The sequence below is a fragment of the Triticum urartu genome, chromosome 2 (genome assembly GCF_003073215.2).
Source record: "Triticum urartu cultivar G1812 chromosome 2, Tu2.1, whole genome shotgun sequence".
NCBI lineage: Eukaryota > Viridiplantae > Streptophyta > Magnoliopsida > Poales > Poaceae > Triticum > Triticum urartu.
In genome coordinates this window covers 435,481,599-435,508,813 of record NC_053023.1, presented here as the reverse complement: position 1 = coordinate 435,508,813, position 27,215 = coordinate 435,481,599, and the positions used below count along the sequence as shown (strand labels likewise).

Below are 27,215 nucleotides of genomic sequence, written 5' to 3'. Positions count from 1 at the left end.
CCAAACCCCCCCTCCCCCGCAACGCTCACTGTTCGTCCAATCGATCGGCTTCAGTTAGTAGCAGTAGCGAAGGATTCGCTCGATCAGGTTCAGTTAACAGCCATCGATCGATCGCTCGGGTTCAGTAACGCGTAGCCTGTAGTGCAATCGCTCGGGTTCAGTTAGAGCCCAACGCCTCGCTCGGGTTCAATTAGAGCCAACGTCTCGCACACACGCGCGTACGTGTACGAGAGAAACGCGCATCGCTCGGCCCCCGACCTCCCACCGTAATCGGGAACTCCCCGAAATTTTCCTCGCCCTCGCTTCTATCACGGTTTTTTCCGTCATGGACGTCCCAAAGAATGTCATGCAGCTACGTCTCCGGCCCGCCCAGGACAAAAAGCGCATTTTCTGTCATGATTTTTTGTCATAGAAGTAGGAGCCTACCACATCTATGATGATACCGGGTTTTGTCACAATTATCCTCATAGAAGTGTCATATGTATGACAGAAAAAAAATTCGTTCGGCCCAAAATGTCACAGATGTGTCTTTTTTGTAGAGATGGGTTGAACTTTGGGGCGACGGGCTCCATCGCATAGACGTCCCTTAGTGCACGCTTCCGCTCCCTCTTGGGAATGTGGGTTGCGTATATCATGTTCATCGTCTTCACTTGTGGGGGACCCCCTTCTGTCCTCCCGTGTTCAGTGGCCGGGGCTCCTCCTCGTCATCACTATGCAGCCCCTTGTCCTTGTTTTCGGCATTTAACTTGCTGGCCTGCTTGAACACCCGGCATTCTCTGTTGGTTTGATTGGCTGGCTTGTCGGGGGTGCCGTGGATTTGACACGAGCGATCCAGTATGCGATCCAAACTGGACAGAGCCAGAGTACTTTTTTTAAATGGCTTTTTCCGCTGACCGGATCTAGAGCCTCTGAATCCGGCATTGACTGTCGTATCATCGTTGTTATCGCCGTTGTTGCGGCGCTTTGGTCTGTTATGACATGGTTTGCCGTTGGCATCTTTGGTATCCGAAGTGCCCGGATTCCTTGATGTGTTGTTGCTGTGAGCCAGCCAGCTATCCTCGCCCACGCAAAAGCGTGTCATGAGTGTCATGAGGGCTACCATAGACTTCGGCTTCTCCTGGCCGAGGTGGTGGGCAAGCCACTCATCGCGGATGTTATGCTTGAATGCCGCTAGGGCCTCTGCATCTGGACAGTCGACAATTTGGTTTTTCTTGGTCAGGAACCGTGTCCAGAATTGCCTGGCCGATTCCCCTGGCTGCTGAGTTATATGGCTCAAGTCATCAGCATCCGATGGTCGCACATAAGTTCCCTAGAAGTTGTCTAGGAATGCGTCTTCCAAATCCTCCCAACTGCCGATGGAGTCTGCTGGCAAGCTATTCAGCCAATGCCGAGCTGGTCCTTTGAGTTTGAGTGGGAGGTACTTGATGGCATGTAGATCGTCGCCGCGAGCCATGTGGATGTGAAGGAGGAAATCCTCAATCCATACAGCGGGGTCTGTTGTACCATCATACGATTCAATATTTACGGGTTTAAAACCCTCCGGGAATTCGTGATCCATAACTTCATCAGTGAAGCATAGGGCGTGTGCGGCGCCTCTGTGCCGGGCTATATCATGATGCAGTTCATATGAGTCTTGTCTCCTGTATTCGGCCCGGCCAGATTTACCTTTGGTGTATCCGGCGCGATGATCATCGTCCCGTGCTGGCACGCGTGGCCGTGATCTGTATATTGACCTTGCAAGTCTTGCCCTGCTGTCCAATAGGCCTCACAGGTCCCGTGTGTTGCCCCGGGCCTTGGTAGTTTTGATTGAGTGGCGGCGGGGGTGTAGGCTGAACTTTAGGCTAAAACGCCTCTCTGGCTCGGCCACACGGTGGCCGGTCAGCCGCATTGTACACTGGTGATGGGGGTTTCAATGCTTCCTCCTCGAGGTGAGGTAGCATCCTGCGTTTTGGGTAACTCTTGGAGGGGCGCTCGAGTTCGTATTCCTCGGCCGCAAGGACTTCGGTCGATCTGTCTGCTAGCAAGTATTGATCCTCTTGAAGCTGTTGTTGCTTTTTGTTCAGGCTATTTACTGTGGCCATAAGACGACGCTTGAAGCGCTCCTGCTCGACGGGGTCCTCAGGTACGATAAATTCTTCATCGCCGAGGCTCACCTCGTCTTCGGAGAGGGGCATGTAATTCTCCTCTTCTGGTTCTCCATATGCCGCCTGCTCTGGAGGGCTAGCTTGTTCGTCTTCCCGCTCTACATCATGCTGGAGGGGATTCTGGTTGTCTTCGGCACTATCTGGAGTGTTATTATCTCCTATGTCGGTATCACTACTTTTGCTGTGACGGGACTTAGAGCGGCGCCGCTGACGTCGGCGCTTGGGTTGCTTCTTGGAGGGGTTATCTTCCGCTGTCTCATCGTCATTGCCTTCTTTCGTGGTGTCCACCATGTATATATCATATGATGAGGTGGCGGTCCAGCGCCCTGTGGGTGTTGGTTCTAGTTCGTCTCCTGCATCGTCATCCATACCGTTGATGTCTTCGGAGTCGAAGTCGAGCATGTTGGTTAAATCGTCGACAGTGGCTACTAAGTGGGTGGTGGGTGGGCAGCGAATTTCTTCGTCGTATGCATCCCAGTCTAGCCGGACATAGTTCGGCCAAGGTTCTCCTGACAAGGAGAGAGACCTTAATGAATTTAGCACATCGCCAAAAGGTGAGTGCTGAAGGATATCCGCGGAGGTGAATTCCATGATCGGTGCCCAGTCGGATTTGATGGGCGCAGATGCAGGCGGCTCGGAGTCCATGGTCGAAGACAAATCCAGTGGTTCGGCGACACGGCTCTTGTAAGGGGTGAAGTCAGTATCCGGCTCTATCGCCACTGAGAGTGCGGCCTCCATGGCCGGGTCTATCCCTCCGCTCTCGGATGGCGTGATTTGCTCCGGATTGACGGCCGGAGTAGTTGCAGATGCGATCTCCCGAATGCTGTCCGACGGCAGAGTTACGTCATGCTCGTCGTGACTGTGTGGCGCACCTGACACGAGCTCGAATCCATCAAAGATCAAGTCTCCGCGGATGTCGGTAGTGTAGTTCAAGTTTCCGAATCTGACCTGATGGACAAGGGCGTAGCTCTCGATCTGCTCCAGATGGCCAAGCGAATTGGCCCGCAGTGCGAAGCCGCCGAATACGAAGATCTGTCCGGGGAGAAAAACCTCACCCTGGACCGCATCATTACCGATGATTGAAGGGGCCATCGAGCCTTATGGTGAGGCACAGTGGAACTCTCAATGAAAGCACCAACGTCGGTGTCAAAACTGGCGGATCTCAGGTAGGGGGTCCCAAACTGTGCGTCTAAGGCGGATGGTAACAAGAGGCAGGGGACACGATGTTTACCCAGGTTCGGGTCCTCTTGATGGAGGTAATACCCTAAGTCCTGCTTGATTGTTCTTGATGATATGAGTATTACAAGAGTTGATCTACCATGAGATCGTAGAGGCTAAACCCTAGAAGCTAGCCTATGGTATGATTGTATGTTGTCCTATGGACTAAACCCTCCAGTTTATATAGACACCGGAGGGGGCTAGGGTTACACAGAGTCGGTTACAAGGGAGGAGATCTACATATCCATATTTCCTAGCTTGCCTTCCACGCCAAGGAAAGTCCCATACGGACACGAGACAAAGTCTTCAATCTTGTATCTTCATAGTCCAACAGTCCGGCCAAAGGATATAGTTCGGCTGTCCGAAGACCCCCTAATCCAGCACTCCCTCACTCACCGACATTACATTCATGTTCACACACTCATTCTAGTTGTCGGTGCTCATACTTTTTCATTGTATCATCCATGCTAGTTTATTTTCTTTTTTAAGATTTCTTTTTGTGTGTTTGAAAAACCTTAAGAAAAACCAAAAAAATTAGTTGTAGCTTTTAGTTAGTTCACTTTCCATGCCTGTAGTAGTAATTAAAAAGAAAACCCAAAAAGATTTCTCGTTCTTCTTTTGCTTGTTGGGAGTTTTCCCGTGTAAATAGTTTTATTTCTTTTCCTTTCTTTGGGGGTTGAGAGGAGAAGACCGTGATGAAATTTTTGAGTGGCTGTTTTATGCATTATTGTTGATCTAAAAAAGAGCCTATATTACCTTGTCTTCTCCCATGTATTGAATGCTTGCAGATTCTAGCTAGTCCAACGCACGTGCACTATTTTCATTATCCACACTATTCGGTCGTGCAAGTGAAAGGCAATAATGACGCTATATGACAAACTGGCTGAGAGGAGAAAAGCTGGTATGAACTTGACCTCTCTTATTTTTGTAAATATGATTAGTTCATCGTTCCTGATTTAGCCTATTATGAATGAAACATGTTTGCAATAACAATTAGAGATTATGGTTGCTTATGCCATGCTTAATTAGCTAGGAGTTTATAATGGTTTACCTTGCGTGCCAACATGCTATTAAAATGGTTGTGATGTGGTATGATAGGGTGGTATCCTCCTTTGAACGATTCTAGTGGCTTGACTTGGCACATGTTCACGCATGTAGTTGAAACAAAATCAACATAGCCTCCACGATATTTATGTTCATGGTGAATTGTATCCTACTCATGCTTGCATTCAGTGTTGATTAATTTTAATGCATGTTCATGACTATTGTCGCTCTCTAGCTGGTCGCTTCCCAGTCTCTTTCTAGCCTTCACTTGTACTAAGAGGGAATACTGCTTGTGCATCCAACTCCATAAACTCCAAAAGTTATTCCATATGAGTCCACCATACCTTCCTATATGCGGTATGAACCTGCTGTTCCAAGTAAATTGGTATGTGCCAAACTCTAAACCTTCAAATAAAAATTCTGTTTTGTATGCTCAAATAGCTCATGTATCAACTAGGGCTGTCCGTATCTTCCATGCTCGGTGGGTTATTCCCAAGAGGAGTGGACTCCACTCCTCACTCACGAGAAAATGGCTTGTCACCGGGATGCCCAGTCCCATGCTCAAATCAAATCAAAATAATTGCAAACAAAAATCCCCTAGGATTGTTGTTAGATGGAGGCACCCGTTGTTTCGGGCAAGCCATGGATTGATGCTTGTTGGTGGTGGGGGAGTATAAACTTTAACGTTCTGCTTGGGAACCGCCTATAATCTGTGTAGCATGGAAGAGAGATCTCTCGGTTGTTATGTTGACAATGAAAGTATACCGCTCAAAATATTATTCATCTCTATTTGAAAATCGAGCTCTGTCACCTCTACAAATCCCTGCTTCCCTCTGCGAAGGGCCTATCCATTTACTTTTATGTTGAGTCATCATCGTCTTATTAAAAATCACCAGTTGGAGAGCACCGCTGTCATTTGCATGTATTATTGTTAGTTTACATTGAGTATGACTTGACTGGATCTCTTTTACCATGAATTACAATTTCCAGTCAGCCCTTGATCTTCAGGGGTGCTCTGCATTTGTGTTTTGCAGTCTCAGAAAGGGCTAGCGAGATACCATCTTATTATATCATATTATGATTGTCTTGAGAAAGTGTTGTCATCCGAGATTTATTATTATTGCTCGCTAGTTGATTATGCCATTGATATGAGTAAACATGAGACCCTAAATGTTTTTGTGAATATGGTTAGTTCATAATCTTTGCTGAAAACTTGAATGTTGGCTTTACATATTTACAACAACAAGAGCAAACAGAGTTTGTAAAAGTTTTTCTTTATCACTTTCAGTTTATCAACTGAGTTGCTTGAGGACAAGCAAAGGTTTAAGCTTGGGAGAGTTGATACGTCTCCAACGTATCTACTTTTCCAAACACTTTTGCCCTTGTTTTGGACTCTATGTTGCATGATTTGAATGGAACTAACTCGGAATGACGTTGTTTTTAGCAGAATTGCCATGGTGTTATTTTTGTGCAGAAATAGAAGTTCTTGGAATGACCTGAAAATAAACGGAGATTATTTTTGGAATATATAAAAAATACTGGCGAAAGAATCAAGGCCAGGGGGCTCACACCCTGTCCACGAGGGTGGGGGACGCGCCTACCCCCCTGGGCGCGCCCCCTGCCTCGTGGGCCCCCTACTGCTCCTCTGACCTCAACTCCAACTCTATATATTCGTGTTCGGGGAGAAAAAAACCACAGAGAAGGATTCATCGCGTTTTACGATACGGAGCCACTGCCAAGCCCTAATCTCTCTCGGGAGGGATGATCTAGAGTCCGTTCGGGGCTCCGGAGAGGGGAATCCGTCGCCATCGTCATCATCAATTTCATGATGCTCACCGCCGTGCGTGAGTAATTCCATCGTAGGCTTGCTGGATAGTGATTGGTTGGATGAGATTTATCATGTAATCGAGTTAGTTTTGTTAGGGTTTGATCCCTGGTATCCACTATGTTTTGAGATTAATGTTGCTATGACCTTGCTATGCTCAATGCTTGTCACTAGGGCCCGAGTGTCATGATTTCAAATCTGAACCTATTATGTTTCCATGAATATATGTGAGTTCTTGATCCTATCTTGCAAGTCTATAGTCACCTATTATGTGTTATGATCCGTTAACCCTAAAGTGACAATACTCGGGATACTTACCGGTGATGACCGTAGTTTGAGGAGTTCATGTATTCACTAAGTGTTAATGCTTTGGTCCGGTAATCTATTAAAAGGAGGCCTTAATATCCCTTAGTTTCCAATAGGACCCCGCTGCCACGGGAGGGTAGGACAAAAGATGTCATGCAAGTGCTTTTCCATAAGCACGTATGACTATATTCTGAATACATGCCTACATTACATTGATGAACTAGAGCTAGTTCTGTGTCACACTATGTTATAACTATTGCATGAGGAATCGCATCCGACATAATTATCCATCACTGCTCCATTGCCTACGAGCTTTTCATATATTGTTCTTCGCTTATTTACTTTTCCGTTGCTACTGTTACAATCACTATAAAACCAAAAATATTACTTTTGCTACCGTTACCACTACTATCATATTACTTTGCTACTAAATACCTTGCTGCAGATATTATGTTTCCAAGTGTGGTTGAATTGAAAACTCAGCTGCTAATACTTGAGAATATTCTTTGGCTCCCCTTGTGTCGAATCAATAAATTTGGGTTGAATACTCTACCCTTGAAAACTGTTGCGATCCCCTATACTTGTGGGTTATCACTATGCTACATCATCCCTTCCTCTTTGGGGAAATACTGACGTAGCTTCAAGCGACATCAGCATGCATGCTCACATGGAGTGTGTGCATGTTGAGAGAGATGGTAGTAGTGGGGATCAACTTCTTAACAATGCAAGATTGCATGTGCACATGTGCTTCCTTTTAGACAAAAATTACGTGCTCTTCCATTAGATTAAGAAAAGATCTTCGACCTTTGGGGAACGTAGTAATTCAAAAAACTTCCTACGATCATGCAAGATCTATCTAGGAGAAGCATAGCAACGAGACGGGAGAGTGTGTCCGCGTACCCTCATAGACCGAAAGCGGAAGCGTTATGTAACGCGATTGATGTAGTCGAACATCTTCACGATCCAACCAATCCAAGTACTGAACATATGGTACCTTCGTGTTCAACACACGTTCAGGACGATGGCTTGGTGACGGTGTTGGTGATGTGATCCGCGCGGGGCTTCTCCTTAGCACTACGACAATATTACCGAGGTGGTAAACTGTGGAGGGGGGCACCGCACACGGCTAAGAAACAACTGTTTTGTCTTTGGGGTGCCACTGGCCACATATATAAAGGCGGGGGGAGAGAGGCCATGCCTAGGAGGGGCGCGCCATGGCGGGGGTCCTACTTGCACTCCTAGTCCAAGTAGGATTCGCCCCCCCCTTCCTTTCTTCCTTCAGAGGGAATAGGCATGGCCTCTCTCCCCCCGCCTTTATATATGTGGCCAGTGGCACCCCAAAGACAAAACAGTTGTTTCTTAGCCGTGTGCGGTGCCCCCCTCCACAGTTTACCACCTCGGTAATATTGTCGTAGTGCTAAGGAGGGGGGGCGTGCGACCACCATTCGCGAGTGTCGGTGTCAAAACCGGCGGATCTCGGGTAGGGGGTCCCGAACTATGCGTCTAGGCCGGATGGTAACAGGAGGCAGGGGACACAATGTTTTACCCAGGTTCGGGCCCTCTTGATGGAGGTGAAACCCTACGTCCTGCTTGATTAATATTGATGATATGGGTAGTACAAGAGTAGATCTACCAAGAGATCAGAGAGGCTAAACCCTAGAAGCTAGCCTATGGTATGATTGTATGTTGTGATTGTTGTCCTATGGACTAAAGCCCTTCGGTTTATATAGACACCGGAGAGGGTTAGGTTTACACAAGGTCGGTTACAAAGGGGGAGATATCCATATCTGTATTGCCTAGCTTGCCTTCCACGCCATGTAGAGTCCCATCCGGACACGAGACGAAGTCTTCAATCTTGTATCTTCATAGTCTAACAGTCCGGCCAATGGAGATAGTCCGGCTGTCCGGAGACCCCCTTATCCAGGACTCCCTCAGTAGCCCCTGAACCAGGCTTCAATGACGATGAGTCCGGCACGCAGTATTGTCTTCGGCATTGCAAGGCGGGTTCCTTCTCCGAATACATCACAAAAGAATTTGAATAGGAGGATAGTATCCGACCCTGCAAAATAAGTTCCACATTCCACTGTAGAGATAATAATATTTTCACAAATCTAATTTGCTGGCTTGTCTTGGCAGCATGACGTTACGTCATGGCCCGGTGATTATTCAAACCGTTTCTTTTAACCAGCTCCACACATAACGTGAGACGGTTTCTTGACACGTCTTGTCGAAGCAGAGATCGTGTTCCCCCAATTACGGGATTCTCATTAATGCGGTCGTGGGTAACCCAACCGTGTCTAGGACTCCTAGATTATAGGCAAGTCCTAAACGGCTACGGAGAGGACGCTTGACATTCACCCTCTTTATAAAGGGACAAGGTTTTCACTTTTTCCCTCCCGTGCTCAATCGAACCCTTCCCCCGCCTTGAGTTCTAACACCCAAAGCCCAGGTTAGGTGCTCCGGATCTTCAATCATGTCCGGATCCAGCCTTCAAGGCCGATGGATGCCCTCCTCCATTACGGAATAGGACATTAAGAAGTTGAGGGAGGCCAGATACCTGACCGCCGAGGTTTCGCATCGACTACTTGCTCGAGGGCAGATCGTCCCTACTCCCGAACCCAACGAGAACGTCGTGTTTGTCTCCCACTTCCTTCGAGGCCTAGGCCTCACCCTGGATCCCTTCGTCAGGGGTTTGATGTTCTATTACGGGCTAGATTTCCATGATCTAGCTCCGGACTCCTTTCTCCACATCTTGACATTTATTGTCGTGTGTGAGGCCTTCCTCCGCATTACCCCTCACTTCGGCTTGTGGCTCAAGACCTTTGAAGTGAAGCCGAAGATGATCGAGGGGCAACATGCAGCGTGCGGTGGTGCATCAATAGGCAAGATGGTAGGAGCTCCATGGCCGAAAGGTTCCTTTCCAGAGGTGTCCGAATTATGGCAGCGGGAGTGGTTTTATGTCACAGCTCCCAGAAGTGCCAAGTGGGCGGCTGCCCCCGCTTTCCGTTCGGGCCCCCACCACAACTGATTTCATGGATTAGCAGAGGTCTGAGATGGGGTCCAGCCAAGGACGTGCCTATACTGCAAAGCCGCATCCGAGATCTCTTCGAGGGAGATTTTAATTTAGTTGCGGTAATACAAGTTATGTTGGTTCGTCAAGTCCAGCCTTGCAAACGCCGGTCCCTTCGCTTGTGGGAGTTCAACCCAGAGGGACCGCATGCCATTCAAAGTTTCCTCGGCCTGACGCACGAGGAGATGTACAAGTCATTCTTCGAACCTCAAGTAGAGTGTCCGGATATTACCGAGGACGTGGGCCTGAGCAGTAACCGCGCCGCCGAACAAGTAAGAAATCCTCTAGCCGAACACACTATCTTTTATTCATCATGAAGTTATTTCTGAGAGTTTGCTTTTTGACCAGGATTGGCTAACAAAGGCGAAGATGATTCGGTGTTTGGCCCCCCTCCCTGAGGGTTTGGAAAATCCGGTCCTGGAAAAGATGCTCGAGGTCGCACCTTGCCCGGAACCCTTGAAGGAAGATAACGAGGGGGATAATACGGGCGAACGCTGGCCCCCATCGCTACCCGCTCCGACCGAGGGAACGAGCGTTCCCACGAAGGAGGACGACCGGGGGAGGAAAAGGACTGCTTCCGAGGATCCGGAAGCCGAAGCCTCCAAACGGGAGAAGAAGTCTCCCACAGAGGGTCCTGCCTCGGGGGGTTCTTTCGCCGCACAAAGTCCGCAAGGGGATCAGCCCTCCAACGAGTCGTAAGTGATCCAAAATACTTTAATAGTAAAGATATGCTATCTTTTTTCTGAGAAAATAACCACCGCATATATCTTGCAGTTCGGGCATTAGCCCCTCTCAGTTGAGCTCGTCTTCGGGGGATCTTCTTCCAGAGATGATGGAGAGCGAAACGCCTCCCCGGGACTCCTCCGCTCAAGAAGCGGGCGACCCCGAAGTGTCGTCACGGAGGGCCTCTCCGGATCCGGTGAGGCTAGAAGATAATCCCATAGACCCCTGAAGTCCCCAGCGTCCGGCTCCCGAAGAGAGCAGACAAAAGAGTCCGGCACCGTCTGGTATGCGGTCGGACATTCTGAGGGAGCTGGTGGGGCGAGCGGCCATCTCAGAAGAACACCGTACGCTGATGGGTACGGTGATGGGGAGAATTTCATGCGCCGAAAGTGGATTACATGAAGGCTTTATGAGTCTACTGACAGGCTTTGAGGTACGTGAGATAATATGTGATAGTACTGCACATGTTAGGTGTGCCCTGTGTAGATAGTAGCCCCTAAGACTCTGGTTGTCGTCAAGAACGGCGGCGAACAGAGGATCATATTCCCAGGCAATAACCAGACTGCCCCTATGTGCAGGTGGTGGAAGCTCCGGTGGCTAGCCGGACTAGTGAGTTTTCCAAATTAAAACGGCAACTGGATGCGGCAGACGCCGACATCGAGCTTGTTACCAAGAGGCTTGACGAGGCATAGGGTAAGTGTTATTATCTGTTGAACGCCACATAGTAAGAGCAGCATGATGCCAGTATCTTTAATATGTTGTGACTGCAGATGGAGCTGCCACCTTGGAAACCTTGCGGGCAGAACTTGCCCGAGCCAAGGAACAAGCGAGGATTAGTAATGCGGCTGCTTTGAAGGCGGCCGAAGAGTTGAAAGCCGAGAAGGCCGCACATTGCGAGATCCAAGAGAGGATGGCCAAGATGGCCGTAGAATTAAAATACACTGCCGACCATTGCCGGGTCCGTGAAAAAGAAAACCGAGCGAAGGCAACGGACCTTGATAAGGCCAGGATGGCGGAGAAAGACACCCGTTCTGCTATGAGAGCGAAGAAGGAGGAGCTGCGCGAAGCCGGGGATATTGCGGCTAGGAAACCCTTCATGTTACGGAGGAAGTTCGGAGATCCACGGTATGCCCGTCTGGATCGGCTATGGAGTTCGGCAGATGCGTATATGGATTTGGTGGCGAGTGCTGCCGATGCTGCCAAGTACTTCCAAGGTCAGACAGATCGTGAAGTGGACACGCTTTTATTGACTGATCAGCTAGCCGAATGGGCCGAACTGAATAGGTTGTCCGGACTCGCCATGTGGTCTGTTGTGGATCAGCTATGGCCGAAAAAGCCAAAGCCGAACAGCTATTTCAGCTTAGTGCAGCAGTTCCTTGGTGCGGTGCCGCGCACTAATGCGATGAATAGGTCGGCATGCATAGAAGGCTCGTGGATGGCCCTTGCCCGTGTTAAAGCATACTGGGCGGAGATGGACGCTACCACTGTTGCGGCGCAGGGTTCGGCCATAGGCCTAGTGGCCGTCGAGCACTATTTTGAGGAGGTTCTCGAGGGTGCTCGTTTGATAGAGGCCCAGTGCTTGAAGAATATTATGTTTGAGTGATATGTATTCTCTTTGTAAACACAATGCTTTTATGAATTTTTATAAGGCCATGTTTATACTTTTGCCTAAAAGTAGTATGATGCCTCCTGTGTGGCCGTTTATGTATACATGTGTATAACCTGAAAGATTGCAGCCCTCGGCTTCGACCCCCACGCATATAATGCGGAGGTGCTCGCGAAAAACGCATGTTCACACTTAACCCAACGTCTTGGTCCTATTAAGGAGGTGATAGCGTAGCGAACGAGGCAACCGGACTATAATGCTTTAACACTTTCACTTAGCCATAGGAGTTTGACAGTGGGGCTACTAGATAGCCCCTGGTGGCTCCGCACTCTCCCGATCGCAGGGTGCGTACATGTCTGGCCGGGAAACGGCCCTTCGTTAAGGCGGAGGAATTCTAACATTCCGATAGGTCATCGAGTGGTTGACCAGTCTCACGCTATATCATGACAGTCAGTTTTCGGCTTTCTCTACTAAGGTGCTCGTCCGGATGAACCAGGGCATAATCGCAGTAGTTCTCCTGGTGCTACCTTAGCCGATAAAGCGGAACGTAAGACACCAAAACACAGGAGCTGGGTAAACCCAACATTTGACCAAAGACAATGATTCGGAGCTGATGCATATAAGGCCAAACTCGCGACGCCGAACACTCCCTAAGGTATTCGTTCTTTATGGTATAAATCGGGCCTAAATCGTGCCCTTTGTGAGAAGCCCCTTGTGTCCAGGTACGTGCATTATTCTAACGTGGCCACATGCCAAGACGTCAGCATCCTTCCCAAATGTGCTGAGAATTTGGTGGATGTGTATCAACAAGAGACAGTAAAAAAGGTTTACGCAGGGTATTAATCTAAAAAGAATCCTTGGAACGGGTCCCTGCTGCACGTCTGCGCCTGTGTCTCCGTTGTGCCGTATCCTGGACGGGTGTAGCACGATGATCATCTGTAAAAGAGAGGAACTTAGGTGAAAAAGTTGTCATGCAAAAAGATAGTTTTTAAAGAAACCATGTATAACTAAAAATGAGTAGAAATTGCTGCTTGTCTGTGTGCATTGAGCCCCTTGTATTTGTAATAGGGGTGTGGCCATCAATCCTGTACAAATTACATATAGCAGCACCGGACTCGTATAACCGCGTCCGTGGTCTTGACGACCTATCAAATGCTTTAGTTGGTGAGGCCATTTTTAGTGTGTGGCTGCCAAGGCAGTCGCATTCTCTTCGGCGCGCAAAGATCGCTTGATACTTCCGTTCACTATAATGATGCTGCGTGGACCGGGAATCTTGAGCGTTAGGGAAGCGTAATGTGGTATTGCATTAAAGCGAGCAAAGCTTCACGTCCAAGTAGTGCTTGATAGCCGCTTTGGAACGGAGCAATGTGGAAGGTTAAATGTTCGCTACGGAAGTTATCGGGGAAGCCAAATATAACCTTTAGTAGCAGGGAGCCCGTGCAATGAGCCCCTGGGCCTGGCATTACCCCTATAAAGGTAGTATTGCTATGGCAAATTTTCGTTGGGTCTATCCCCATTTCGCGGATTGTATCCTAGTATATCAGGTTGAGACTGCTGCCACCGTCCATCAGGACTCGTGTGAAGTGGTATCCGTCGATTATTGGGTCTAATACCAGGGCAGCCCATCCTGCACGCCGGATACTTGCTGAGTAATCACGATGGTCGAAAGTGGTCGGTTAAGACACCCAGTGGCAGGAATCTGCGGTGATAGGCCCTTGGGCATATTCTTATGGGAGTGCCGGTTTTTTTCTTCCCTTGATCACGTGTAACACATTTACTGTATTGACTTCTAGTGGAAATTTCTTTTGTTCCCCAGTGTCTTGCTTGAGAGGCTCATCCTTGTCTTCGCTTGGTGTATCCTCCCCCTTGTGTATGGCGTTGAGCTTGCCGGACTGCTTGAAGACCCAACATTCTCTGTGGGTATGATTAGCGGGTTTAGCAGGGGTGCTATGGATCTGACATATTTGGTCCATAATTTTGTTTAGGCTGGACAGTTCGTCTCTGGCGCCTTTAGAGGGCGGCGTTTGCTGACCTGGCCGAGAGCTTTTGAATCCGGCGTTTACTGCTGTGCTCTTCGTGCTGTCTTCTTTATTCCGGCATTTGTTATTGCTGTTGCGCCGTGATTTCACGTTTCCATCTCTAACTTTAGATGTACTAGGGTCGCTGGTGCTGCATCTGGCTAGCCAGCTGTCCTCACCCACGCAAAAGCGGGTCATGAGGCTTGTTAATGCTGCCATTGTTCTCGGCTTTTCTTGGCCGAGGTGTCTGGCAAGCCATTCGTCACAGACGCTATGCTTAAAAGCTGCCAAGGCTTCGGCGTCCGGATAGTCGACAATTTGGTTCTTTTTAGTAAGAAACCTGTTCCAATGTTTTCGGGCTGACTCTCCGGGTTGTTGAGTTATGTGACTCAAATCGTCCGCGTCCGGAGGTCAGACATAAGACCCTTGAAAATTTGCCCGAAAAGCGTCTTTGAGCTCTTCCTAGCTTCCAATGGAGTTTTCGGGGAGGCTTTTAAGCCAGTGACGAGCTGGCCCTTTGAGCTTGAGGGGTAAGTACTTGAGGGTCTGTTGTTCCGTCGTATGCCTCTATGTTTACGGGTTTGAATCCCTCTGGAAATTCATGGTCCAGCACCACGTCGGTGAAACATAGGGGATGTGCGGCACCCCTGTATCTGGGTGTACCACGTTGTTTGGATGTTTGTTGTGTTACATCGCGCGCTTGCGTGGTCCATAGATGGATATGGTTGCGCCGTCCTTTTGGTGCGAGCCCTCGCGTGGATCGCGTATTGGCTTGTGGGTGGCGTTGTTTGCCGCTCTATGTTGGCCTTGAGGTCGTCTACCCGGCCAGGTGGCCGTTTTTATTTTCGGTTGTGGGAGGTCTGAGGCCTCCTCATTTAATTCAGGTAGCAACTTCCGCTTTGGGTAGCTCTTGGTGGAGCGATTGCCGTTGTACTTCGCTGCTATGTTGAGTACTTTGCTCCATCTGATTTGGAGTGTGTCCTGCGCAGCCTTGAGCATTTGCTTCTGCTTTTTCAGACTCCTCGCGGTGGCAACAAGCCTTTGACGGCCATTCTGCTGCTCCGGGTGCCTGTCCGGCGTTATGCCGTCCAGACTATTATCTTTGATAGAATTGGTTTGTTCGGTTTGATTCTCCGTATTGCCGTGGTCCGGCAGTGTTTCACCCTGCTCCAAAGCTGGTTCTGAATGATCGTTATTTCTGCCGAGGCGGGATTTGGGGCGGCGCTTGCGCCGCCTCTTTGACTTCTTCTTGGGGGAACAAGCCTTCGGTGCGTCCTTCCATTCCTCGTCGTCATCTTCTTTTGGTGTGTCCACCATGTATACGTCATATGATGAGGTGGTCATCCAGCGCTCTGTGGGTGGTGGTTCCTCTTCGCCTCCCGCATCGTTGTCCATACCGTCGATGTCTTCGGAGTTGAAGTTGAGCATGTCGGTTGAGTCATCGATAGTGGCTATTAAGTGGGTGGTGGGTGGGTGTAGAATTTCTTCATCGTCCGCATCCCAATCCTGTTGGCCATAATACGGCCAGGGCTCTCTGGACAAAGAGAGAGACCTTAGTGAATTCAGAATGTCGCCGAAGGGCGAGTGCTGAAAGATATCCGCGGCGGTGAATTCCATGATCGGCGCCCAATCGGATTCGATTGGCAGGGGCGCGGATGGTTCGGAGTCCGGAAAAGAGTCCGGCACCTTGGAGTCACGAGCTGCATAGAGGGTTAGGCAGGTGTTCGGCTCGATCGCAGTTGAGACTGCAGCCCCTGAGGCGGTGTCTAACCACCCGTCCTCGAGTGGCGTAGTTGGCTCCGAGCTATGAGTCGGAGTTGATGCAGGCGCAGCCTCTGGGGTACTGTTCGGTGGCAGAGCTAGGTCATACCCATCGCGACAGTGCGGTGCGCACGGCTGTGGCTCGAATCCGTCGAGGATCAAGTCTCCGTGGATGTCGGCCGTGTAGTTCAAACTTCCAAATCTGAACTAATGGCCAGGGGCGTAGCTTTCAATCTGCTCCAGATGGCCAAGCGAATTAGCCCGCAACGCAAAGCCGCCGAAAACGAAGATCTGTCCGGGGAGAAAAGTCTCACCCTGGACCGCATCTCTATCGATGCTAGTAGGAGCCATCAAGCCTAACGGCGACGACACATAGGAACTCTCAATGAAAGCACCAATGTCGGTGTTAAAACCGGCGGATCTCGGGTAGGGGTCCCGAACTGTGCGTCTAGGCCGGATGGTAACAAGAGGCAGGGGACACGATGTTTTACCCCAGTTCGGGCCCTCTTGATGGAGGTAAAACCCTACGTCTTGCTTGATAAATATTGATGATATGGGTAGTATAAGAGTAGATCTACCACAAGATCAGAGAGGCTAAACCCTAGAAGCTAGCCTATGGTATGATTGTATGTTGTGATTGTTGTCCTACGGACTAAAACCCTTCGGTTTATATGGTTACACAAGGTCGGTTACAAAGGAGGAGATACCCATATCCGTATTGCCAACTTGCCTTCCACGCCATGTAGAGTCCCATCCGGACATGAGACGAAGTCTTCAATCTTGTATCTTCATAGTCGAACAGTCCGGCCAATGGAGATTGTCCGGCTGTCCGGAGACCCCTTATCCAGGACTCCCTCAGCGGGCTTCCCTCGAATTGTATTAACCGGAAACTTAGGACATGTGTGAATACATAAACAAAACAGAGTGTCCCTAGTATGCCTCCACTTGACTAGCTCGTTAATCAAAGATGGCTAAGTTTCCTAACCATAGACATGTGTTGTCATTTGATGAACAGGATCACATCATTAGACAAGACCCATCCATTAGCTTAGCATTATGATTGTTTAGTTTGTTGCTTTTGCTTTCTTCATGACTTATACATATTCTTCTAACTATGAGATTATGCTACTCCCGAATACCGGAGGAACACTCTGTGTGCTATCAAACGTCACAACATAACTGGGTGATTATAAAGATGCTCTACAGGTGTCTCCGATGGTGTTTTTTTGAGTTGACATAGATCGATATTAGGATTTGTCACTCTGTGTATCGGAGAGGTATCTCTGGGCCCTCCAGATAATGCACATCACTATAAGCCTTGCAAGCAATGTGACTAATGAGTTAGTTATGGGATGATGCATTACGTAACAAGTAAAGAGATTTGCCGGTAACGAGATTGAACTAGGTATGAAGTTAGCGACGGTTGAATCTCGGGCAAGTAACGTACCAATGACAAAGGGAATGAAGTATGTTATGCGGTTTGGCCGATAAATATCTTCGTAGAATATGTAGGAGCCAATATGAGCATCGAGGTTCCGCTATTGGTTATTGACCGGAGATGTGTCTCGGTCATGTCTACATAGTTCTCAAACCCGTAGGGTCTGCATGCTTAACATTCAATGACGATTTGTACTGTGAGTTATCTGATTTGACAACTGGAGTTTGTTTGGAGTCCCGGATGAGATCACGGACATGACGAGGAGTCTCAAAATGGTTGAGAGGTCAAGATTGATATATTGGAAGGTTATATACGGACATCGGAATGGTTCCGATAAGGTTCGGGGATTTATCGGAGTACAGGGAGGCTATCGGAACCCCCCGGGAAAGTTATTGGGCCTAATGGGCCATAGTGGAGGAGAGGAGGCACGCCACAGGAGGTGGGGCACGCCCCCCTTGCCCCAATCCGAATTGGACAAGGGGAGGGGGCGCGGTCCCCCTCTTTCCTTCTCCCTCTCCCTCCTTTCCCCTTTCACCCTCTCTGTTGGAAGGAAAGGGGGCGAATCCTACTAGGTTTGGAGTCCTAGTAGGACTCCCCCCTTGGCACGCCTCCCCCTTGGCCGGCCTCCTCCCCCCTCCTTTATATACGTGGGCAGGGGGCACCCCAAAGCACAACAGACAATCTCTTAGCCGTGTGCGGTGGCCCCCTCCATAGTTTAACACCTCGGTCATATTGTCGTAGTGCTTAGGCAAAGCCCTGCACCGGTAACTTGATCATCACCATCGCCACGCTGTTGTGCTTACAGAACTCTCCCGCGTACTCAACTAGATCAAGAGCTGGAGGGATGTCATCGTGCTGAACGTGTGCTGAACACGAAGGTGCCGTACGTTCGGTACTTTCATCGGTTGGATCATGAAGACATTCGACTACATCAACCTCGTTACCAAAAGCTTCCGCTTTCGGTCTACGAGGGTATGTGGACACACTCTCCCATCTCGTTGCTATGCTTCTCCTAGATAGATCTTTCATGATCGTAGGATTTTTTTTTGAATTACTACGTTCCCCAACAGTGACGTTTGATAGCAGACAAGGTGTTCCTCCGGTATTCCACAGTTGCATAATCTCATAGCCAGAGGAACATGTATAAGTCATGAAGAAAGCAATAGCAATAAAACTAAATGATCATAATGCTAAGCTAATGGATGGGTCTTGTCCATCACATCATTCTCTAATGATGTGATCCCGTTCATCAAATGGCAACACATGTCTATGGTTAGGAAACATAACAATCTTTGATTAACAAGGTAGTCAAGTAGAGGCATACTAGGGACACTTTGTTTTGTCTATGTATTCACACATGCACTAAGTTTCTGGTTAATACAATTCTAACATGAATAATAAACATTTATCATCATATAAGGAAATATAAATAACAACTTTATTATTGCCTCTAGGGCATATTTCCTTCATTCTCCCACTTGCACTAGAGTCAATATTCTAGATTACATAGTAATGATTCTAACACCCATGGAGTCTTGGTGTTTATCATGTTTTGCTCGTGGAAGAGGCTTAGTCAACGGGTCTGCAACATTCAGATATGTATGTATGTTGAAAATCTCTATGTCTCCCTCCTTGACTAGATCATGGATGGAATTGAAGCGTCTCTTGATGTATTTGGTTCTCTTGTGAAATCTAGATTCCTTCGCCAAGGCAATTGCTCCAGTATTGTCAAAAAAGATTTTCATTGGACCTGATGCACTAGGTATTACACCTAGATCTAATATGAACTCCTTCATCCAGACTCCTTCATTTGCTGCTTCCGAAGCAGCTATGTACTCCACTTCACACGTAGATCCCGCCACGACGCTCTGCTCGGAACTGCACCAACTTACATCTCCACCATTCAATATAAATACGTATCCGGTTTGTGACTTAGAGTCATCCAGATCAGTGTCAAAGCTTGCATCGACGTAACCATTTACAACGAGCTCTTTGTCACCTCCATAAACGAGAAAAATATCCTTAGTGCTTTTCAGGTATTTCAGGATGTTCTTGACCACTGTCCAGTGATCCACTCCTGGATTACTTTGGTACCTCCCTGCTATACTTATAGCAAGGCACTCATCAGGTCTGGTACATAGCATTGCATACATGATAGAACCTATGGTTGAGGCATAGGGAATGACTTTCATTTTCTCTCTATCTTCTGCAGTGGTCGGGCATTGAGCCTGACTCAACTTCACACCTTGTAACACATGCAAGAACCCTTTCTTTGACTGGTCCACTTTTAACTTCTTCAAAACTTTATCAAGGTATGTGCTTTGTGAAAGTCCAATTAAGCGTCTTGATCTATCTCTATAGATCTTGATGCCCAATATATAAGTAGCTTCACCTAGGTCTTTCATTGAAAAATTCTTATTCAAGTATCCTTTTATGCTATCCAGAATTTCTGTATCATTTCCAATCAACAATATGTAATCCACATATAATATTAGAATACTACAGAGCTCCCACTCACTTTCTTGTAAATACAGGCTTCTCCAAAAGTCTGTATAAAACCATATGCTTTGATCACACTATCAAAGCGTATATTCCAACTCCGAGAGGCTTGCACCAGTCCATAAATGGATCGCTGGAGCTTCCACATATTGTTAGCACCTTTAGGATTGACAAAACCTTCTGGTTGCATCATATACAACTCTTCTTTAAGATATCCATTAAAGAATACAGTTTTGACATCCATTAGCCAAATTTCATAATCAGAAAATGCAGCAATTGCTAACATGATTTGGACAGACTTAAGCATCGCTATGGGTGAGAAGGTCTCATCATAGTCAACCCCTTGAACTTGTCGAAAACCTTTCGCAACAAGTCGAGCTTTGTAGATAGTAACATTACCGTCAGCGTCAGTCTTCTTCTTAAAGATCCATTTATTCTCTATGGCTTGCTGATCATCGGGCAAGTCAACCAAAGTCCATACTTTGTTCTCATACATGGATCCCATCTCAGATGCCTCGAGCAATTTTGCGGAATCTGGGCTCATCATTGCTTCCTCATAGTTCATAGGTTCATCATGGTCAACTAACATGACCTCTAGAACAGGATTACCATACCATTCTGGTGCGGACCTTACTCTGTTTGACCTACGAGGTTCGGTAGTCACTTGATCCAAAGTTTCATGATCATCATCATTAGCTTCCTCACTAATTGGTGTAGGAATCACTGGAAATGATTTCTGTGATGAACTACTTTCCAATTCGGGAGAAGGTACAATTACCTAATCAAGTTCTACTTTCCTCCCACTCACTTCTTTTGAGAGAAACTCCTTCTCTAGAAAGGATCCATTCTTAGCAATGAATATCTTGCCTTCAGATATGTGATAGAAGATGTACCCAACAGTTTCCTTTGGGTATCCTATGAAGACACATTTCTCCGATTTGGGTTTGAGCTGATTGGGTTGAAGCTTTTTCACATAAGCATTGCAGCCCCAAACTTTAAGAAACAACAACTTGGGTTTCTTGCCAAACCACAGTTCGTAAGGTGTCATCTCAACGGATTTAGTTGGTGCCCTATTTAATGTAAATGCAGCCATCTCTAAAGCATAACCCCAAAACGATAGCAGTAAATCAGTAAGAGACATCATAGATCGCACCATATCTGATAAAGTACGATTACAACGTTCGGACACACCATTACGCTGTGGTGTTCCAGGTGGCGTGAGTTGTCAAACTACTCCACATTGTTTCAAATGAATACCAAACTCATAACTCAAATATTCACTTCCACGATCAGATCATAGAAACTTTATTTTCTTGTTACGATGATTTTCCACTTCACTCTGAAATTCTTTGAACTTTTCAAATATTTTAGACTTATGTTTCATTAAGTAGATATACCCATATCTGCTTAAATCATCTGTGAAGGTCAGAAAATAATGATACCCGCCGCGAGCCTCAACACTCATCGGACCGCATACATAGGTATGTATTATTTCCAATAAGTTAGTTGCTCGCTCGATTGTTTCGGAGAATGGAGTCTTAGTCATCTTGCCCACGAGGCATGGTTCGCAAGCATCAAGTGATTCCAAAAGTCCATCAGCATGGAGTTTCTTCATGCGCTTTACACCAATATGACCTAAACGGTGGTGCCACAAATAAGTTGCACTATCATTTTTAACTTTGCATCTTTGGGCTTCAATATTATGAATATGTGTATCACTACAATCAAGATTCAACAAAAATAGACCACTCATCAAGGGTGCATGACCATAAAAGATATTACTCATATAAATAGAACAACCATTATTCTCTGATTTAAATGAATAACCGTCTCGCATCAAACAAGATCCAGATATAATGTTCATGCTCAACGCTGCACCAAATAACAATTATTCAGGTCTAAAACTAATCCCAATGGTAGATGTAGAGGTAGCGTGCCGACCGCGATCACATCGACTTTGGAACCATTTCCCACGCGCATCGTCACCTCGTCCTTAGCCAATCTTCGTTTAATCTATAACCCATGTTTCGAGTTGAAAATATGAGCAACAAAACCAATATCAAATACCCAGGCGCTACTACCAGCATTAGTAAGGTACACATCAATAACATGTATATCAAATATACCTTTCACTTTTCCATCCTTCTTATCTTCCAAATACTTGGGGTAGTTCCGCTTCCAGTGACCAGTCTATTTGCAGTAGAAGCACTCAGTTCCAGGCTTAGGTCCAGACTTGGGCTTCTTCCCGGGAGTAGCAACTTTCTTGCTATTCTTCTTGAAGTTCCACTTCTTCCCTTTGCCCTTTTTCTTGAAATTAGTGGTCTTGATAACCATCAATACTTGATGCTCCTTCTTGATTTCTACCTCCGCAACCTTTAGCATCGTGAAGAGCTTGGGAATAGTCTTTTCCATCCCTTGCATATTATAGTTCATCATGAAGCCTTTATAGCTTGGTGGCAATGATTGAAGAACTTTGTCAATGACACTATCATCAGGGAGATTAACTCCTAGCTGAGTCAAGTGGTTATGATACCCAGACATTCTGAGTATGTGTTCACTGATAGAACTGTTCTCCTCCATCTTGCAGCTATATAACTTGTTGGAGCCTTCATATCTCTCAACTCAGGCATTTGCTTGAAATATTAACTTCAACTCATGGAACATCTCACATGCTCTGTGACGTTCAAAACGTCTTTGAAGTCCCGATTCTAAGCCGTAAAGCATGGCACACTGAACTATCGAGTAGTCATGAACACGCGAATGCCAGGCATTCACAATGTGTGTGTAGTTGCTGGCGCAGGTGGTACACCTAGCGGTGCTTCCAGGGCATAATTCTTCTGTGCAACAATGAGGATTATCCTCAAGTTACGGACCCAGTCCGTGTAGTTGCTACCATTATCTTTCAACTTAGCTTTCTATAGGAACGCATTAAAATTCAAGGGAATGGTAGCACGGGCCATTGATCTACAACAACGTAGATATGCAAAAAGCTATCAGGTACAAAGTTCATGATAAATTAAAGTTCAATTAATCATACTTAAGTACTCCCACTTAGATAGACATCCCTCTAGTCATCTAAATGATCACATGATCCATATCAACTAAACCATGTCCGATCATCACGTGAGATGGAATAGTTTTCAATGGTGAACATCTCTATGTTGATCATATCTACTATATGAGTCATGTTCGACCTTTTATTTGCATATGCTAGGCTCATCAAGTTTAACCCAACTATTCTGCATGTGCAAAACTGGCTTGCACCCGTTGTATGTGAACGAGCTTATCACACCCGATCATCACGTGGTGTCTCGGCACGACAAACTGTAGCAATGGTGCATACTCAGGGAGAACACTTATACCTTGAAATTCGTGATAGATCATCTTATAATGCTACCGATGTACTAAGCAAAATAATATGCATAAAGGAAAAACATCACATGCAATCAAAATATGTGACATGATCTGGCCATCATCATCTTGTGCCTTTGATCTCCATCTCCAAAGCATCGTCATGATCTCCATCGTCACCGGCTTGACAGCTTGATCTCCATCATAGCGTCGTTGTCATCTCGCCAACTATTGCATCTATGACTATCGCTACCGCCTAGTGATAAAGTAAAGAAATTACATGGCGATTGCATTTCATACAAGAAAGCGACAACCATAAGGCTCCTGCCAGTTGCCGATAACTTTTGCAAAACATGATCGTCTCATAGAACAATTTATATCTCATCACATCTTGACCATATCACATCACAACATGCCCTACAAGAACAAGCTAGACGTCCTCTACTTTGTTGTTGCAAGTTTTATGTGGCTACTACGGGCTTGTAGCAAGAACCATGCTTACCTACACATGAAAACCACAATGATTTTTTGTCAAGTGTGTTGTTTAACCTTCAACAAGGACCGGCCATAGTCAAACTTGATTCAACTAAAGTTGGAGAAACATAAACCCGCCAGCCACCTGTGTGCGAAGCACCTCGGTAGAACCAGTCTCATTAATGCAGTCATGTAATGTCGGTCCGGGCCGCTTCATCCAACAATACCACCAAACCAAAGTAAGAGGTTGGTGGTAAGTAGTATGACTATTATCGCCCACAACTCTTTGTGTTCTACTCGTGCATATCATCTACGCATAGACCTGGCTCGGATGCCACTGTTGGGGAACATAGTAATTAAAAAAATACTACGATCACGCAAGATCTATCTAGGAGAAACATATCAACAAGACGGGAGAGTGTGTCAATGTACCCTCGTAGACCAAAATCGGAAGTGTTATGTAACGCGGTTGATGTAGTCGAACGTCGATCTTCATGCTCCAACCGATCCAAGTACCGAACGTACAGCACATTCGTGTTCGGCACACATTCAGCATGATGACGTCCCTTGAGCTCTTGATCCAGTAGAGGGTCGAGGGAGAGTTCCGTCAGCATGACGGCGTGGTGATGGTGTTGGTGATGTGATCCGCGAGGGGCTTCCCCTAAGCACTACGACAATATACCCGAGGTGGTAAACTATGGAGGGGGGGCACCGCACACGGCTAAGAAACAACTGTTGTGTCCTTGGGGTGCCCCTGGCCACGTATATAAAGGAGGGGGAGAGAGGCCATGGCCAGGAGGGGCGCGCCATGGGGGGAGTCCTACTTGGACTACTAGTCCAAGTAGGATTCACCCCCTTCCTTTCTTCCACCGGAGGGAATAGGAAGGAGAGGGAGAGGGAAAGGGAAGTGGGGCGCCACCCCCTCCTCCTTGTACTATTAGGACTCCTAAGGAGGGGGGCGCGACCACCCCCCGCGGGCTTCCCTCTCTTCTCCCTTAGGCCCATGTTGGCCCAACACTTTCCCGGGGGTTCCAGTAACCCCTCGGTACTCCGAAAAATTACCCGAATCACTCGGAACCATTCCGATGTCCGAATACCACCTTCCAATATATGAATCTTTACCTCTCAACCATTTCGAGTCTCCTCGTCATGTCCATGATCTCATCCGGGACTCCGAACAAACTTCGGTCACCAAAACACATAACTCATGATACAAATCATCATCGAACGTTAAACGTGCGGACCCTATGGGTTCGAGAACTATGTAGACATAACCGAGACACATCTCCGGTAAATAACCAATAGCGGAACCTGGATTCTCATATTGTATCCTACATGTCCTACGAAGATGTTTATCGGTCAAACCGCATAACAACATACGTCATTCCCTTTGTCATCGGTATGTTATTTGCCCGAGATTCGATCGTCGGTATCATCATACCTAGTTCAATTTCGTTACCGACAAGTCTCTTTACTCGTTCCGTGATGCATCATCCCGCAACTAACTCACACTACAAAAAAAATACACTTCCGTGATGATAGGTGTTTGTCACAGTAGGTCGCGTTTTTTGTCATGCATGTACATCCATGACAAATTTATGATAGAATCAAGATAGTCATACCTGTGCTGTCGTAGAATTGTTCCATGACATTACCAAAATTATCACCACGGAAGTGTCCACTTCCATGACGATAAATCACGCATCACAGAAGTGCTTTCGTCAAGGGTGACCGACACGTGGCATCCACCGTAACGGAACGTCGTTAAGCTATCGGGTCGGGTTTTGGATCCGATAACCCGTTAACAGCCCTGACCAATGGGGATTTTCCACGTGTAAAATCATCATTGGCTAGAGGAAACACGTGTCGGCTCATCGTCGGGACAGATGTCATCCACCCACTGGACAGAAGGCGCCTATGATACGTCGACACGTGGCACGGCCCAACAAGTTTAAATGGGCCGGCCCAACTAAAGGCCCACAAGATTTTGCGGACCATAATGGGCTGGCCCAGCTAAAGGCCCACAAGATTTTGCGGACCATAATGGGCCAGCCCAGCTAAAGGCCCACATGATTTCGTAGGCCATAATGGGCCGGCCCAGGTAAAGGCCCACAAGATTTTCGTGTGCCATAATAGGCCGGCCCAGGTAAAGGCCCACGGTGACTCTAGCCCATAATGAACATAATTTTCTTTATACCCGTTAACGGCCTGTGATTTACGTGGGCCGTTTCCAGCACATGTTAGCTTTCGGCCTATTGACGGCCCATACATTCTTGGGCTCCTTTTCGGCCCTCGATTACTTCCGGCCCATTACTGGCCTGTGTAACACCCCGGATGTAACTTTCCCAATTCGTACTCCAACTCTTGCCGTTTCCGGTGTTAAGTAATTTTATTTTCTCGGGTTCGGGTTTTTTTGTCTCCGTGCGTTATTATATTTGTCATGCATCTCATATCATGTCATCTTGTGCATTGCATTTGCATACGTGTTCCTCTCATGCATTCGAGCATTTTCCCCGTTGTCCGTTTTGCATTCTGGCGCGTCGTTCTCCTCCGGTGGCCATTTCTAACTTTATTTCATGTGTGGGGATTAAACATTTCCGGATTGGACCGAGACTTGCCAAGCGGCCTTGGTTTACTACCGGTAGCTCACCTGTCAAGTTTCGTACCATTTGGACTTTGTTTGATACTCCAACGGTTAACCGAGGGACCGAAAAGGCCTCGTGTGTGTTGCAGCCCAACACACCTCTAATTTGGCCCAAAACCCACATAATCCCTCTCCATCATCTAGATCGCTCGATCACGATCGCGTGGCCGAAAACCGCACCTCATTTGGACTCTCCTAGCTCCTCCTATGTCTATATATAGTCCACCCTCTCAAAATTCGCGGTACCACTCTTTCCCTAACCCTAGATCCGTCTTCTGTCGCGCCGGACACGTCTGACCCCCCCGGACAAATCGCCGCCGCCAACCAGGGCGCGCCACGTGGCGCGGGCGCCCCACATCGCCGCCGAACTCCGCGCGGGCCCGGGAGCCTGGGAGCCGGCCCCCGAGGGCCCGAAGCCGCTGCCCGCCTCCTTCGCTCCCCGCCGCCCGCGCCTCGCTGCGCTGCCTCGCCACCGCCATCGCCGGTCGCCGCCTCGCCGCGCGCCGCCGTCATCTCCAACCGCCACTCCGCCCCGCCTCGCCTCGGCTTCCGCGCCGCCCCAAGGTCACCGCGCCCTCACCGCCCGGCGGTGCCGCCCCACATCGCCGTCCTCGCCAAGCCCGGTCACCGGCAAGTCCCACGTCGCCGGATCCGGTCGTCTACAGTGATTCCGGCGAAGCCCCGGCCATCCTCGTTTTCCATGTCGCCAGATCCAGATCTGAAAATATCTCCTCGGTTGACTTTTATTCCCGGAACCCTAGCCCATATGTTCCTGTTCATAGCCTCGTAACTTTGCATCCGTAACTCCGTTTTTGGCATATAGCATATCAAAATGTTCATCTGAGAGAGTACATCATTTCATCTCATTGCATCATTTTCATTTGAGTTCATCTTGATGCCTTAAATGCTGTTAGAAGATGGCTACTTGATTTAAGTGTCAGATCTGCTGCTCCATTTAGTTTTTTGTCATTTTTGCCATGATTATTGTGTTCATAATATGCCCATAAGTTCTACATGTGTTTTGTTAAGGGTTTTGTCATCTTTCCATAGGTGCAACCCATGTATTTTTGTGATGTGTGTGGTGACTAGCACAA

At 47.5% G+C, this 27,215-nt stretch overlaps 1 pseudogene; it reads left to right on the top strand.

Moving 5' to 3' along the window:
• Positions 1 to 26,789, top strand: part of LOC125536997 — a 51,083-nt pseudogene extending 24,294 nt beyond the window's left edge.
• The last annotated feature ends 426 nt before the right edge of the window (positions 26,790 to 27,215 follow it).